Below are 7538 nucleotides of genomic sequence, written 5' to 3'. Positions count from 1 at the left end.
CTCCCTACCGTTAAGTAACTTGTGCATTGTTTTACTTACTTGTTTTTGACATATCCGACCGAACTACAAACTTTCCAGTGATGTCTGTGAGAAAGATATATTCACTCGACAAGCTCGCGCATCTGCGCCGCCGCACGCTCAATCCACTCGGCGTGCTTTGTTTATCAGCTCGCGCACATCAGCTATACAGGCGTTAACACTGAATGTTTAACATTATATTCATTGCATACATATACTTTGTAGTAGACATCCTTAACTCCTTTCTGCTGTCTGTTGTTCTGTTGTCGGTGTTTCTTTGTCTGAATATGGCGCTTATCACATGCTGTGTGGTATCGGCGTTTGGTATCGGGGCATTTTAACGAGTACGCGTACGAGTACAGGAGACCAGTATCGGGCCCGATACCGATACCAGTATCGGTATCGGTGCATCCCTAGTTAATGGAAACCAAAATAAGACAGTGAAAATGTTTTTGCATTACCTTAGGGTTCATAAATATAAATATATAATTTTATTTAATTTAAAACATGAAGCAGATATTGAGGAATTATTCACAATAATATTTATAACATGCATTTACAAAATAGATACGATCGGTTGCTTTAAGTGAATATAATTGTTTGTTGAAATGTCATATTGTTGAGAAATAGTAGTGTATGTGTGTGTGTGTGTGTGTGTTTATTAAATATTGTTTAACTACAGATAGGAAGTACGATAAAACCAAAGCTGGAGGGCCTTAGGATGGAGTGTGTAATGAATGAAGGGTTAGTGATGGAGAACAGCGACCCTCTCTAATTCAGCCCGTCTCTGATGCATTCAGTCCTGCTCCACCCAGCGCTGCAGGCCTGACGGATCCCTTAGGCTGTTATTGTCAGAGAGAAACCCAGTTTATATGGACTTTTCACAGCATGGAAAAACTGCAGCACAGACCCGATTATCTTTAATGGAATGGTCCTTTCACCAGACTTTCTCTCTCTATTTTTGCTCTGTCGGGTCAGTGCTGAAGAGGCTGGTGAGTATATATGAGGCATATTACTGAATTCTGCTGCACAGGCAGATTGGTAATTTATGTTTTAGTGTGTGAAGTCAATTTCAACCATTTTGGAAAGTACTGATATAATTAGTTTTAGCATGAAGAAACACATTTTTCTTGGTAGTCGTCCTAAATTCCGTTATTGTACGGGACACTTATGATGACCTCGTTTAGCACACGCACCACATGCCATCCAAAGACTCCCTCGGGTAATCACTCCTTAAAACACTCAGTTAGAGCCGCTCTTAAAACACAGCTGAGTCTATGGAGAGTTCAGGTGAGGTCTCCCCCACTCTCTCCCTCGCTGTTTATCTTGTTTCTTGTCTTTGTTTTTCTGGGCAGCTCCAGGTAGTGACCCGTTTTTGAGAGGTGCAGCATCAGTAATGCCACCCAGCTGGTCTTTATTCTTTTGCATTGGCAGAACTCAAAAGACTCCGAGGTCAGGGGTCACATGTCCTAACCATTTCCTGCTCTATGTGCAAGGGGTTTCTGATTCTGAGAGGTACCATAGATTTGTGAGGAATGGTAATCTCACTTTCACTGCAGTGTATACTGTATGCAGACTTCTGGTATTTTAAATAGTATGTGAAATAAACATATTGCCAAATTTATTACATTATTGTTATATCATGCATTCTATCATAGAACACAATGCAAAATTGTTTATTATTGAAATTATATTTTTACGTTTAATTCACATGCGCACACACACATAGTGTACAGTACATATACATTAGGGTGGCCCTTATCAACAGGTACTTCAAGAGCTGATTGGTGATATTAGCAAAGTTTTCGTTCACTGATAAAATGTTGACTATTTCTAATGTCAGAGATGAGGGGCAGTTGTGGCCTAAAGGTTAGAGAGTCAGACTTGTAACCTGAAGGTCACTGGTTCGAGTGTCAGTACCAGCAGGGATTGTAGGTGGGGGGAGTGAATGACCAGCGCTGTCTTCCACCTTCAATAACACGACTGAGGTGCCCTTGAGCAAGGCACTGAACCCCAACTGCTCCAGTTGGTGTTGGAGCAAATGGCTTCCCACTGCTCCCGGTGTGTGTTCCCGGTCTGTGTGTGTTCTCGTGTTCTTACATGCTTGTTCTCGTTTTTAACATAATTCACAGTTTACTAATGGTTTTGTATAATTATTAATTACGTGCTCTTATTGTCATTAAGACTATATTAAGAATTTCAACTTTGTTGAGCACACCCTAAACGTAGTGCAATCTCAGTAAAATTTGGTTTGTTTCCATTTCTCATTAAGGAGAGTTGATTGGGAGGGTGAGAGCAGAAGATTTCAAAAGTCCAAAAATATGGGCCACCCTAATATACATTCATGAACTTTAAACGGTAGTGTATACTTTTTGCCATTATTACTCAACTTGTTTTTTTTACTACTATGCTTTTCTGAACATAGTTTAATATATTCTTTCTGGCTGATCACATCATCAAATAGAGACGCTTTAAACCAATTTGATGGATCTATTTAGACTAAAAAAGAAAACTGTTGTCTGTAAATGCTTTGATGAGGGGCATAACTGAGGATTTGCCAGACTGAAGCATCAACATGTTTGATTAACTGATCTACAGGAAAAAAAGAGTTCATTTTCAAATGATATTTGCATTTCATCCCTTTTGATACTGTTGTCCTTTGAGAGTGACAGCCTCTGGGTAAAACGAAAGAGGATGCAGCTTGTCGGATCTGTTGTTCATTCAATCCAAGTCTATCCAGATGACACAGCATTATGACATACTGGGCTGCTGAACTGTTTCCAGAAAACATTGCATTGCTTAGTCATGCCAGCTGGAATGGTGACTACTAGTTAACGGTTGTAACAGCTTTCCTGCTCTGTGTGAAAAGGTGCAGGCCTGACCTCCTTGGTACTAACTGCCTGTGTCTGTGAGTGCTGAGAATGTAATTGGTGTTGAGCAGAAGTTTAATCAGCCAGCAGGGCGGGAAGTGCTGATCCTGCCAAGACTCTGAGACCTGTTAAGCTAATCATCCAAACTTTCGAATTATCTCCCATGGCATTTGCCTAGTGTAACAGAACCATTTGATCATCTGACACTGTGCTTTTGAGGCTCACACAATATTAAGTGAATCCTAACATTAAGAGGATTGCCATTCATATGGCATGAATTTTTGAGCATTTTGGTTGAGACTAGTTGAGCTAGTGTGTGTGGTTTGTCTACTGTTCATCCACCTGTGGCTGACTCTTCTTCCTGAACTATACCTGACAGAGCAGCCACCTAGAAAATACACTCACTCACTTTCACTCTTTCTATATATTAGGCTTATAAAAGCCTTACAAGATTACATTTGGCCATCTGATTGCAAGTTTAAGTATCATTGACGTTGTTATAAGATTATATACAATATAGTGCTAACTTATCCCTCATGCTCTTTTTTTTATTTTTTATTTATTTGATTTAATTTCAGTTAGTCTCAGTTTAATTCTCTCTCTCAGGACGGTAAATTGAAGATATGTTTTTGAATAAGAGAATCATGTAATCAAATTACTGTCAATATGTCTTCCAGTAGAATTGTTACAGTGAATGAATATGGATAAAGCATCAATAATATTTTATTGATGAAAAATATGTAAAAATCAAATTGGCTTAGTTTTTCACGTCACAAAACTGTGAACACTGGACTGTTAATATATAAATTATTATTAGCAGTAGTACGGTGTTAAGGGATTGTTTACCAAAAAAATTACAATTCTGTCAAAATATTTTCTTTTGTGTTCCACAAGACAAAAACTCATACAGGTTTCAAATGACATGAGGGTGACCAATTTTTCATGCTTTGGATGAACTCTTCTTTTAACAAACAAAGTGTAGCAGTGAACTTTTAAACTGAGTGTTTTTAAATACCTCTTTTTTTAAATCTGTGAATATGTAAATGACTGGAAAATGTAAATGAATGTATCCCCCAGTGTCTATAGCCTCTGTCCACCTTGTAAAATTCTCCTTAAGCACTCAGCACCCCCATAAGTTCAATTTTTCAAGGCAATTTGTTGTTCGTCTATGAGGAAAACGATGGTCGTGAAAAAGGTTTAGCTCATAACTGCACTGTGACAGATGATAAATACTTAATCCCTCACCCTCGCCTTAGTGCCTTTTTTTTATTTCTAAAATTGTCATTTAAGTGTAGCTAATTCTTGTAAACTCAGTCTGTTCCTCATCTGTTCCACTCCACTCCTCCAGATTGTCTCTAAAATGAAACCGTGTAACAGTAAAATTATTAATTATGTCCTTTGTTTTTTGTAGATGACTGTGTCACAAGGATGTGTTTGTGTTGTTCATCCTAATAATGTTTTTGGGCTGATGATTTGCCCTGTTGTTGACCTGCGCTTTGGAGAGTAAAAAAACTGATGATTCAGTTTCAGTCAACACGCTCGTCTCAGTTCTGTCCATCATTCTGTTCTCCCTAATTTCCTCTTTAAGATCTCCGTCTCTGTCGATATGGCCAAAACTTACAGTACTGTTCAGAAGTTCGGGGCCAGTAAGAATTATTTTTTTTTTACTTGCAAGCATGCAATAAATTGTTCAAAAGTGACAGTAAAGGCATAATATTACAAAACTTTTATGAGAGAAAAAAATAATTTATTTATTTTAACAAAAAATGTAGTTTTCATAATATAACATGTGCAGTGTTAACAGTAGAATAACACCAAGACCAGATGTGTTGAATTTCAGGTTAGGGTTAGTGTAAAGTCCGCAGCATTCCGGTTCCCAAAGGGTCTTTTATACTGAGAGAAGCTCATTAGTCCATGGCTGTTAGAGCAGCTCCTGAAAGCCTGTCTGAATGCCAGCTCGCTGCACCTGGGTGTCTGTGGGCTGTAATGGGCAGACAGCAGAGTGCAGGGGGAAGCTGTGTAATAGATATTTATGTCTGCATTACGTCTCCTTGAGTCCAGGTCATAACAGGCAAATCTAATCTGTTAGCCAGGCCCAGGATCGACCCTCTACTGGCAAATGGACCTCTAAGTGTACGGTTCGGCCAAAGCCTTCCCTCTTCCCTTCTATAATTATGGTGACAGGGCTGAGCACTGAAGAGGACAGCCTGACATTTCCTTGTTTACCTCAGAGAAGAGTTATGTTGCAGACAGAGACCTGTATTAAATTCAGTGGTGAGTGTGTTGTCTGATTTGCTAAGTGCCCGGAGTGCAGTATAGTTTATATAACCATTGAAGAACTCTTCGTGGAACAAGTTATCGCAGATAGAGGAGATTCCTCAGGCAAAACAAAACTTAACTGTTATTGTCTAAATTAGATGCAGAAGAGGATTTGTAGATATATCAAATAGTGGAGATTTTCCTTATTTTGTCTGTTACTTTCGTCTGCTCTCGTTTAACCTGGTGTTACCAGTCTTAGTAGGGCCCATGTTATTAATTTTTCTGTGTTCTGCTTGAGTGTTCAGGCCTTGGGTTGCACTCAGAGATGCCCTGTAAACCGCAACAAAACACAGTAAGAGCCACTTTAGTCAAATGCTGTTAGATTTTCCTTGTTCTTGTAATGTGCTGTTTCTGTTGTGGTCAGATGTACACTACCATTTAATAGTGTGTGGTTGGTAAGAGTTATTAATAGTTTGAAAGAAATCTTCAATGCTCATAGGCTGCATTTTATTTGATAAAAAAAATAGAGTAAAACAGTAATATTGTAAAATATTATTATAACTTAAAATACTTGTTTTCTATTTCAATAAATTAAAAAAATAATTTTATTCCTGTGATGGTAAAGCTACATTTTTAACAGTCATTACTTCAGTCTTCAGTGTCACATGATCCTTCAGAAATCATTCTAATATGCTGATTTGCTGCTCAAGAAACATTTCTGATTATTATCAATATTGAAAACAGTTATAATTAGGGGTGTTCCGATCAGGATTTTTGAGGCCGATCACTGATAATGATCTTTTTAAAGCCTTCTTTTTTATCATTTATAACTATTTATATTATAACCTGATTGATACTCCAATCAGGATTTTTAGACATGTATTCAGGGCCTGAATTTCATTTTTGAAAATGGGGGGAATTCCCTTCTTAGGTGACTCTTGTGAGAGGAGAAGCAGCTTTCACACAGGAGTCCACTACTGATCCGTGGCTGTTTACCACAAACACAACATTTATCCATTATTTTGATTTCAAATCCAAACATTGTCACTGAAAATGCTTTTTCAGCATTGCAATTCTTTTTTTACACAGTACAGTAATACAGTCTTTCACAGACATGTTTAAACACAATAAATATAAGCAACACATTATTCAATGCTTTTTACTTTTGCATTTACTTTAGATTTATATATTTATATATTATATACTTTTCTTACGTTATCACAAACTTACCATTGACATAAACTGTCAGCCTTTCCTTTTGCACTGAAATCTTTATTACAAGCAATCCTGCAGTTCATAAAGAACTTTGTTTTCCTACCTCCATAAGTGCCATCTATTATTGCCTTCTTTATCTAAAAGTGCTCTTTTCCTTTAAACCTAGCCAAAAAGCCATACGTGTTGACTGTGAAACACAGTAGACTTTAATAATATGCATTTATGGTGTAATTACTACATTTTCGCTTTATTAATCTGTTAACATGAGCGCGGAAAAAATACGCACCACATTCACACTGCAAACGGAGTAATGTGAACCTGGCATTATGTGTGTGCGCTGCGAGTGTGCATGAGCACACTGTCTCCAGGAGAGTGCACGAGCGCTGAATGGTTAAACACTGGCAAGAATTAAAAAGTAATGCAATTTATAAACTTTATGATGACGATTTCGTGACATCGTTTCACTGCCTCGATTGTGCAAGTGACAATTCCTGTGTCAACAGCGTGCAGCTCTCTTATGAGACAGACGCGATGTGTGGTGATTTGAATAAATTTGTGTATATTGAGAGAGAGCGCACGCGGTGATTCACTCAGGCTGTTTGTGAAATTACGCCTCACAAGGTTTTCAAATTACTTTATAAGTTATTTAATTAAGAAATATGAAGGGGAGTACCTCACCTTCAGCATTATAATTATTTCACTCAGGCCGGACAGAGACTGAGACGGTGCCGCTGCATGTCGTGCCAAACCTCTCACGGCAGGCGCATCATCAGCTTGAGATCGTTTTTTTGAGATCGGCCTTTTTAGAGACCGCCGATCAAACATCCCAAAGCGATTATCGGCCGATAGTGATCAGTAGCCGATCAATCGGAGCACCCCTATTTATAATATTAATATTATTAATATTTTTGTAGGAAACTGTGATCCATTTTTAGGATTATTTGAAGAATAGAAAGTTCAAAAGGACAGGATTTATTTGACAAATCTTTTGTAACCTTTACTTTGTGATCAATTTAATGCATCCTTACTGAAAAAAAATGGCTGACCCCAAACCTTTGAATGGTACTGTATGGAATGTGCATTATCAGCCTGTTTACGTAGAAATATTGACTGGTTGATGAATTGTTTAATTGCTGTATCTGTAACATGTGACTTTTTTTTTTTTTAAGGTGCTGT

At 37.8% G+C, this 7538-nt stretch overlaps 1 protein-coding gene across 4 annotated transcripts in view; it reads left to right on the top strand.

Annotated features, from left to right (window-relative positions):
• Window positions 1-7538, top strand: part of LOC107656180 (activating molecule in BECN1-regulated autophagy protein 1-like) — an 82908-nt gene that overhangs the window by 25311 nt on the left and 50059 nt on the right. The window lies entirely within an intron of this gene.

Source organism: Sinocyclocheilus anshuiensis, unplaced genomic scaffold (genome assembly GCF_001515605.1).
Source record: "Sinocyclocheilus anshuiensis isolate Anshui unplaced genomic scaffold, SAMN03320099.WGS_v1.1 scaffold1429, whole genome shotgun sequence".
Classification (NCBI taxonomy): Eukaryota; Metazoa; Chordata; class Actinopteri; order Cypriniformes; family Cyprinidae; genus Sinocyclocheilus; species Sinocyclocheilus anshuiensis.
The sequence above is the reverse complement of the archived record's forward strand: the minus strand, read 5'-3'. Positions and strand labels throughout refer to the sequence as shown.